Below are 10,437 nucleotides of genomic sequence, written 5' to 3' on the forward strand. Positions count from 1 at the left end.
ACTTTGAACTTTTGTCTCTTCTGTAACAACAATAGTTGTGTCAGACCAGCATGGAGCTACAGCCGCTGACCCACCAATGTCAAGTGCAACGTCTACAGGAGCAGCTGAAGGTGAGCTGACTGTGTGTGTGTGTGTGTGTGTGTGTGTGTGTGTGTGTGTGTGTGTGTGTGTGTGTGTGTGTGTGTGTGTTTTCGTAGCAAATTCGTAGCTTCAACGTTCGGATGAATACGATATCAATACGCATCACCTTTACACTCTGGCGTATTTCTCCTTTGTGAATGAGGACCAGTGAGTTTGTCCATTGAGGTGGAGTTTACACAACATTTAGACCCAGTGGTCCTCAGTCACAAAGGAGAAATACACCACAGTGGAAATGATGCGTAATGAAATCGGGATATATCCCGTGTTATTCAGGGACATTCACCTTCATTTCAACAGTATTGACATTCACCTTCATTTCAGCAGTATTGACAGCAAGCAATTGCAAAAAAAAGAATACCAAAAAGATAAATAAATTTGAAGAATAATTGTATAATGGGTATATAATGTCCCAGCCAGGTAAGGCCTAAGCCGCCTTACACTAGTAATACATAGTTAAAGGACCATACAGTCCAGGGCCGGACAGGCCACAGGACGTACCGGGCATATTCCCAGTGGGCTGCGACGGCATGCCATTCTGCCAGTGCCATGCTATGTTGTTCTGTAAAAGTGGTGGTATTATTAGGGGCTTGTTTGTTTGTGTGTGCCTCGACGGGGCGGGCGGTAGAGTTTCTGCTATCTGCGCGCTGGTTGTGGTGGGCCGGCCGGTCGGGGCCAAATTTGCGTGGAAAATGACCAGGCCGAACTTTAGTCCCAGTCCAGCCCTGATACAGCCAAGTGTTATCCCATTTAGTAGATAACATAATAACATTATATATAATCTACGACAATGTATCTAAATAGATCCCCTCATTGTTGTAATACGTGGAAATGTTGTTTTTGGAGACCTCCCCCTGGAAGCCTTCTGGATAAACTGAGGGTTTAAACACTTCAGTAACGTGTATCATTATTATGATGTTTTTTTTTTTTTACTTTTGGGGTTATTTTATTGACATGAATGAATAAGCCCATTACTGACAAAATAAAGTGCAAAGTTAATAACTGTCATTAACGTTGCAGTTTTTGGGGGCCCCTGAACTAGGGGGGCCCGTGAGCTAGGGGGCCCCTCCTAGCTCAGAGTCCCCTCCTAGCTCAGAGTTCCCTCCTAGCTCAGAGTCCCCTCCTAGCTCAGAGTCCCCTCCTAGCTCAGAGGCCCCTCCTAGCTCAGAGGCCCCTGGGCCTGGGCCCAACAGGAACGTTGGATAATCCTCCCCTGATTCAACTGTTCTCAGCTGTGTTGAGTCTATGAATAGATATATGAATAGATGTCTTATAAACTGATTATTGACTCTATTAGGGATGTGCCGATGTGACATTTTGGTCGATATCGACATCCGATATAATTCATTGCAGTTATGGCTGATAACCGATATTACTGATGTCGATATGATCTCATTCTGTATTGAAAAATTATAAAAATTTTGTCCATTCTGAAAAATACATGTAACAGGGTGTCTGCACTGCAGGCTTAGGGAAGTCAGATTTAACTTTAAACCTTTTATATTTAATATTGTGAGCTTGTAGATCTGTTCAAGCTCTTACTTTGAACTTTTGTCTCTTCTGTAACAACAATAGTTGTGTCAGACCAGCATGGAGCTACAGCCGCTGACCCACCAATGTCAAGTGCAACGTCTACAGGAGCAGCTGAAGGTGAGCTGACTGTGTGTGTGTGTGTGTGTGTGTGTGTGTGTGTGTGTGTGTGTGTGTGTGTGTGTGTTTTCGTAGCAAATTCGTAGCTTCAACGTTCGGATGAATACGATATCAATACGCATCACCTTTACACTCTGGCGTATTTCTCCTTTGTGAATGAGGACCAGTGAGTTTGTCCATTGAGGTGGAGTTTACACAACATTTAGACCCAGTGGTCCTCAGTCACAAAGGAGAAATACACCACAGTGGAAATGATGCGTAATGAAATCGGGATATATCCCGTGTTATTCAGGGACATTCACCTTCATTTCAACAGTATTGACATTCACCTTCATTTCAGCAGTATTGACAGCAAGCAATTGCAAAAAAAAGAATACCAAAAAGATAAATAAATTTGAAGAATAATTGTATAATGGGTATATAATGTCCCAGCCAGGTAAGGCCTAAGCCGCCTAACACTAGTAATACATAGTTAAAGGACCATACAGTCCAGGGCCGGACAGGCCACAGGACGTACCGGGCATATTCCCAGTGGGCTGCGACGGCATGCCATTCTGCCAGTGCCATGCTATGTTGTTCTGTAAAAGTGGTGGTATTATTAGGGGCTTGTTTGTTTGTGTGTGCCTCGACGGGGCGGGCGGTAGAGTTTCTGCTATCTGCGCGCTGGTTGTGGTGGGCCGGCCGGTCGGGGCCAAATTTGCGTGGAAAATGACCAGGCCGAACTTTAGTCCCAGTCCAGCCCTGATACAGCCAAGTGTTATCCCATTTAGTAGATAACATAATAACATTATATATAATCTACGACAATGTATCTAAATAGATCCCCTCATTGTTGTAATACGTGGAAATGTTGTTTTTGGAGACCTCCCCCTGGAAGCCTTCTGGATAAACTGAGGGTTTAAACACTTCAGTAACGTGTATCATTATTATGATGTTTTTTTTTTTTTACTTTTGGGGTTATTTTATTGACATGAATGAATAAGCCCATTACTGACAAAATAAAGTGCAAAGTTAATAACTGTCATTAACGTTGCAGTTTTTGGGGGCCCCTGAACTAGGGGGGCCCGTGAGCTAGGGGGCCCCTCCTAGCTCAGAGTCCCCTCCTAGCTCAGAGTTCCCTCCTAGCTCAGAGTCCCCTCCTAGCTCAGAGTCCCCTCCTAGCTCAGAGGCCCCTCCTAGCTCAGAGGCCCCTGGGCCTGGGCCCAACAGGAACGTTGGATAATCCTCCCCTGATTCAACTGTTCTCAGCTGTGTTGAGTCTATGAATAGATATATGAATAGATGTCTTATAAACTGATTATTGACTCTATTAGGGATGTGCCGATGTGACATTTTGGTCGATATCGACATCCGATATAATTCATTGCAGTTATGGCTGATAACCGATATTACTGATGTCGATATGATCTCATTCTGTATTGAAAAATTATAAAAATTTTGTCCATTCTGAAAAATACATGTAACAGGGTGTCTGCACTGCAGGCTTAGGGAAGTCAGATTTAACTTTAAACCTTTTATATTTAATATTGTGAGCTTGTAGATCTGTTCAAGCTCTTACTTTGAACTTTTGTCTCTTCTGTAACAACAATAGTTGTGTCAGACCAGCATGGAGCTACAGCCGCTGACCCACCAATGTCAAGTGCAACGTCTACAGGAGCAGCTGAAGGTGAGCTGACTGTGTGTGTGTGTGTGTGTGTGTGTGTGTGTGTGTGTGTGTGTGTGTGTGTGTTTTCGTAGCAAATTCGTAGCTTCAACGTTCGGATGAATACGATATCAATACGCATCACCTTTACACTCTGGCGTATTTCTCCTTTGTGAATGAGGACCAGTGAGTTTGTCCATTGAGGTGGAGTTTACACAACATTTAGACCCAGTGGTCCTCAGTCACAAAGGAGAAATACACCACAGTGGAAATGATGCGTAATGAAATCGGGATATATCCCGTGTTATTCAGGGACATTCACCTTCATTTCAACAGTATTGACATTCACCTTCATTTCAGCAGTATTGACAGCAAGCAATTGCAAAAAAAAGAATACCAAAAAGATAAATAAATTTGAAGAATAATTGTATAATGGGTATATAATGTCCCAGCCAGGTAAGGCCTAAGCCGCCTAACACTAGTAATACATAGTTAAAGGACCATACAGTCCAGGGCCGGACAGGCCACAGGACGTACCGGGCATATTCCCAGTGGGCTGCGACGGCATGCCATTCTGCCAGTGCCATGCTATGTTGTTCTGTAAAAGTGGTGGTATTATTAGGGGCTTGTTTGTTTGTGTGTGCCTCGACGGGGCGGGCGGTAGAGTTTCTGCTATCTGCGCGCTGGTTGTGGTGGGCCGGCCGGTCGGGGCCAAATTTGCGTGGAAAATGACCAGGCCGAACTTTAGTCCCAGTCCAGCCCTGATACAGCCAAGTGTTATCCCATTTAGTAGATAACATAATAACATTATATATAATCTACGACAATGTATCTAAATAGATCCCCTCATTGTTGTAATACGTGGAAATGTTGTTTTTGGAGACCTCCCCCTGGAAGCCTTCTGGATAAACTGAGGGTTTAAACACTTCAGTAACGTGTATCATTATTATGATGTTTTTTTTTTTTTACTTTTGGGGTTATTTTATTGACATGAATGAATAAGCCCATTACTGACAAAATAAAGTGCAAAGTTAATAACTGTCATTAACGTTGCAGTTTTTGGGGGCCCCTGAACTAGGGGGGCCCGTGAGCTAGGGGGCCCCTCCTAGCTCAGAGTCCCCTCCTAGCTCAGAGTTCCCTCCTAGCTCAGAGTCCCCTCCTAGCTCAGAGTCCCCTCCTAGCTCAGAGGCCCCTCCTAGCTCAGAGGCCCCTGGGCCTGGGCCCAACAGGAACGTTGGATAATCCTCCCCTGATTCAACTGTTCTCAGCTGTGTTGAGTCTATGAATAGATATATGAATAGATGTCTTATAAACTGATTATTGACTCTATTAGGGATGTGCCGATGTGACATTTTGGTCGATATCGACATCCGATATAATTCATTGCAGTTATGGCTGATAACCGATATTACTGATGTCGATATGATCTCATTCTGTATTGAAAAATTATAAAAATTTTGTCCATTCTGAAAAATACATGTAACAGGGTGTCTGCACTGCAGGCTTAGGGAAGTCAGATTTAACTTTAAACCTTTTATATTTAATATTGTGAGCTTGTAGATCTGTTCAAGCTCTTACTTTGAACTTTTGTCTCTTCTGTAACAACAATAGTTGTGTCAGACCAGCATGGAGCTACAGCCGCTGACCCACCAATGTCAAGTGCAACGTCTACAGGAGCAGCTGAAGGTGAGCTGACTGTGTGTGTGTGTGTGTGTGTGTGTGTGTGTGTGTGTGTGTGTGTGTGTGTGTGTGTGTGTGTGTGTGTGTGTGTGTGTGTGTGTGTGTGTGTGTTTTCGTAGCAAATTCGTAGCTTCAACGTTCGGATGAATACGATATCAATACGCATCACCTTTACACTCTGGCGTATTTCTCCTTTGTGAATGAGGACCAGTGAGTTTGTCCATTGAGGTGGAGTTTACACAACATTTAGACCCAGTGGTCCTCAGTCACAAAGGAGAAATACACCACAGTGGAAATGATGCGTAATGAAATCGGGATATATCCCGTGTTATTCAGGGAGGCTGGTGTAATCACTTCATTTGTGCGGATCGCCGAGTGTATCCTTTCCGCATTTTTCCCAAGCGATTCGCCTGGTGTCGCCTGGTTAGATTGAACATCCACATCCATTCTACACAATATAAGGCAACAGGAAATATCGAAATACGTCATCATAGCCTGCAGGATTCCCAAGCTTTAAATTATATACAACAGTGAACAAATGGATTTGTTCTGATCATGGACACGTAGGCATATAGCTATTTAAAATGTCAACCATATACGGCAGTGTTACGAAACCCTTATGTTAGCAGAGTCTAGAGGCTAGAGTAACACAACATAATTTGTGTGGGATACCAAGCATTTAAAAGGTGCAAATAAATGGAGACAAACAAGGTTCGAGGCAAAAGTTACCTTACGGTATTTTAGTGTTGTTAAAGCAAGAATAGTATACAATATTTACAAATGGTTCAGATAGTTCAAAACAAAAGTATGCCACTGCCAGGGGACACGGATGTTGCCAAAATAATAAACTAAGCAGCTAAGGTGAACACAATGCTGTCTAACTGACTGACAAGAAAACAAAAGCCTGACTGCCTAGCTACACTGTCCAATGAGGATAAATACAAAAGTGGCAACCATCCCTTACCTAGTGTGGTTTAACATAGATTCTGCCTACGTGTAGTCTATGTATAGAGGCCCCCATCTTACCTATCCCAAGGCAGGGCATATGCGCTAGACATTGGTACGTAGCAGAACAATAGGAGCAAGTTTGTGGTCTAGCAAACAATGACTGCTGTTGTTGAAGAGAGAGAGAAATCAGGCACTGAGCCCAACACAGCCCTTTTATAGGGCACAGGTGTGTGTGATTGGTCGAAGGCGGAGCCAGGGAATCAACGGCTGGCCAATGAGGGCTGCTGGATTCACACTGGTGGTTATGGATCTGTAGAGAATGAGAGAGGCAGAGGGGAGAGGGAAGGAGGGACAGGGGAGGAATACAGAGACCCTACAGAGAACCCTACCTACGTGGCACGTAACAGGCGGGTAGCCTATATCCTCTTTGTCAGATCCTCTTTGTCAGTGCAGGTTCATTTCATGATGTCGTCATATTAAAATGATTCGCGGGACATTTGGCACCAAACATTGACCTCATGATGAGGTCAATGTAGTAGCCTACAGCCTACACAGCTACAGTTGCCCATATTATAATGAATTAAGGTGAGCTGGCTTAAAACTATGACTGGCCGAATTGCACGGAATCCACGTAAATGCCTGTCCGCTCACGCTCCGCTCACGTAACGTCACGTTATGAGCGTACACGCCGTTGTGAATTAGGACCAGTGAGTTCTGTCCAATGAGGTGGAGTTTACACTCCCTACAATGAGAAAAGGTTACATTTCTTCTTTGTTCAACAGCTGTGCGTCATCCAGAGAAGACCATGGCTTCCTCTCACGGAGATCCTCTACAGGTTGGTTTACTGGCAAATAGCAGCTCAAAATAAGGTTAATTAATACAATTAATTTGCATATTGAAAATAATACTACCTGCTACTCCTCCTATAGGGCTCTGTGGACATATTGGTGGCCAACAAGGTGGAACTGATCAAGTGGCTCAGATCAGATCTCCTCATTCTACAGCATGCTCAGAGTGAGGGAATTATTGATGACCGAGTTTATAACAAACTGAAGCATACAGCGCAGCCAGAAGATGTTTGTATTGAGCTTATTGATACAGTGATTAGTAGAGGAGAGGGAACTTCATCTCGGTTCCTTACACTTCTCAAAGATCCAGAGATTCTCGTCACGTATCCACAACTCAAGGAATGGAATCATTCTGTTGTTTTGCCAGGTAAGAAAGTAAAGAAAAGGCGCTTAATTGTATTTGTTGTGCCAGGTGGATGTACCGTCTACTTTGTTTGACTGCATAATTCATTGAAAGCATGAAAAGTTCTTAATCTTAATGTCTAATGTAACACACACACACACACACACACAAACACACACACACACACACACACACACACACACACACACACACACACACGGAGACGGACCCAATATGATGATGTGTCTCCACTCTGACCAATCACTGTCTCACATCTCAGCTTTAGAAGAGAAGGCAAGACGAGAGAGAGCTGCCAAACTGAGAGGTAAGTTTTGTGCGTGTGTGTGTGTGTGCGTGCCTTACAGTTAGACAAAGATATGTATTATAGTTGTGTTCACTCCATACATTCCCTGGGGCTGGACAGGAGCAGTTCCTATTGAGTGAAAGATTCTCTATTCATGAAAGAAATAAAAATATTTAAGGTGTATTTTTTTAGATATAGAGGGCAAGTATAGTGTTTTAAGGCATATTTGTCTGGCCAGGGATCCTTTTAAACAAAGAAAGATAAATCCCCTTTGGGATTAAACAAGTGAAAACGTTTACAATATGTCCAAAACAATTCTTTAAAGGCTTAGGGAAGTCGGATTACTTTAAAACCTTTTATATTTAATAGTGTGAGCTTGTAGATTTGTTCAAGCTCTTACTTTGGACTTTTGTCTTTTCTGACATCAGACCAGCATGGAGCTACAGCCGCTGACCCACCAATGTCAAGTGCAACGTCTACAGGAGCAGCTGAAGGTGAGCTGTGTGTGTGTGTGTGTGTGTGTGTGTGTGTGTGTGTGTGTGTGTGTGTGTGTGGCCTTCTGGGAATCAGAAGGTCCATAGTTCATTCTGCCAGACTTGGAGTTTAATAACATTGTTAACAAACATGTTATTGAAAAGAAAGATTGAAACGCTAAATGTTATATTGTTTTGTAGAGCTTGATCTGGCAGATCTCTTTCTCCTGAAGCTGTTTAAGAATTGCTTTGTTCATTACAGATCTGTTGGTGAAAATAGCAGGCTACGAACGCACGCTTCAGATCAAGATGAATGACACGTGGCTATGTGTAAAATTGGACAATGAGTCCAAGATGAAGTTTGACGACGTCTGTGTCCCGATCTACAACATAAACACCAGCTTCACAAGCATGCACATGTATCATGAGGTCAGACAGATGGAGATGAACAGGGCAGGACTGGACAAACCAATCGAACTCCGGGAATTGTATAATTCTGGAATAAATGAAAGTGTAGTGCTCACTGTTGGTGTCGCAGGAATTGGAAAATCCTTCCTCTTACACAAATTTATTCACGACTGGACCATGGACCGTTTCCCCCGAGACCCCCATCTCGTGTTCCCATTGACGTTCCGCCAGTTAAATCTTCTCGAGGGAGAAAGCTTTTCTCTGGCGAAGCTACTTCACGAATGTGTCAAGGAAACCAGAGGGATTACGGAAGAAGCACTGAATGACATCTTCAGAATCGTGCAGGAGTCAAACAACTACAAAACATGTCCCTGCAAAGTCATGTTCATGATTGATGGGCTCGATGAAAACAGGCTTCCGTTGGATTTCGAGAAAGATTCCATCATCACAAATGTTGAGGAATCCCTGCCAGTCGAGGAGCTGATTGTAAACCTGATCAAGCGTGAACTGCTTCCCTCCGCTCGCATCTGGATCACCTCACGGCCTGCAGCAGTGGATCAGATCCCTGATCGACTGAACCTTGTTGACAGGATGACAGAAATAAGAGGGTTCATCACAGATGACCAGAAGAGGGAGTACTTCAAGAAGAGGTTCATGAAGATCTTCAATGATGAGGACAAGGCCAACTCAATGACCAGCTTAATCATCTCACACATCAAGAAATCAAAGATCCTCTCCACTATGTGTGAAATCCCAGTCTTCTGTTGGATCCTTGCTTTTGTTGTGCAGCACAGAAACATGGAAGACAAGCTCCCTGAGACCCTGGCTCAGATGTATTGTGAATTCCTGATGGCTATGATGAAGCAGATGGAGAAGAAGTATGGTGAATCAGATAAGACGACGAAACTGATAAAAGAGGAGCTCATGAAGGCAGAAGGACCGTTCATTCTGAAGCTGGGCGAGTTGGCATTTAACCAACTGATCAAAGATCAGATCCTGTTCTACCAGAAAGACCTGGAAGCCTGTGGTATTGATGTGAACAAGGCCGTGCTAGAGTCAGGCATGTGCACATCATTCTTCAGAGTAGACGGTGCTTCTTACCAGAAAACAGTCTACTGCTTTGTTCACCTGAGCATCCAGGAGTTCATGGCTGCAGTCTACCTGTTCCACTGTTTCACACAGAAGAACATGGAGGTACTGAAGACATTCCTGGGAGGAGAAGAAGAATTGACCCTGGATGACTTCCTGCAGAGAGCAATGGGAAAATCCCTGAATAGTAAGAGTGGCCACCTGGACCTCTTTGTCCGCTTCCTTCATGGTCTCTCACTGCAGTCCAACCAGAGTCTGTTAGGAGGCCTGCTGGGTCAGACAAAGAACAGTCCAGATGAGATCCAGAGAGCCATCAACAACCTGAAGAAGATGAATGACCGTGACTTCTCTCCTGACAGATGCATCAACATCTTCCAATGTCTGATGGAGATGAACGACCCGTCAGTAAGTCAGGGGATCCAACAGTACCTGGAGTCAGAGAGCAGCTCAGGGAAGAAACTCTCTGAGACCCAGTGTTCAGCTCTGGCTTCCATGCTGCAGATGTCAGAGGAGGTTCTGGAAGAGTTGGACCTGGACACATACAACACAGACCAGGCGGGGCGACAGAGACTCATCCCAGCTGTGAGGATCTTCAAAAAAGCAACGTTAGTAACACACGCAGGCACACGGAGGCAGGAACGCACGCACACAGATAGCCTAGCCGCTATAGCTGGTAGCTGCTGTCATTCTAATTTGAGCACAGCCAGAGAGCCTATTTCAACCAATCAGATTGTCTGGTCGGAACTATGCCTGTTGTATGATTTGTTTAAATAATGTCAGATTATGTATTTATTGTGTATTTACAGACTTGTTGGATGTGGCCTCAGTAAGACACACTTTGGAGTTGTTGCTTCAGCTCTCAGCTCCAATCCTTCACATTTAAAACATCTGGACGTGAGTTACAACAACCTGAG

General features: G+C 44.0%; 1 long non-coding RNA gene across 1 annotated transcript; it reads left to right on the top strand.

The window, feature by feature from the left end:
- The first annotated feature begins 5,035 nt into the window (after positions 1 to 5,035).
- Positions 5,036 to 7,097, top strand: LOC310854096. The gene is made up of 3 exons (XR_014568858.1): positions 5,036 to 5,116; positions 6,841 to 6,893; positions 6,988 to 7,097. It is a non-coding gene; the product is annotated as an uncharacterized lncRNA (long non-coding RNA).
- Positions 7,098 to 10,437: the final 3,340 nt, after the last annotated feature.

Source organism: Protomyctophum parallelum (genome assembly GCF_964188405.1).
Source record: "Protomyctophum parallelum genome assembly, chromosome: 23".
NCBI lineage: Eukaryota > Metazoa > Chordata > Actinopteri > Myctophiformes > Myctophidae > Protomyctophum > Protomyctophum parallelum.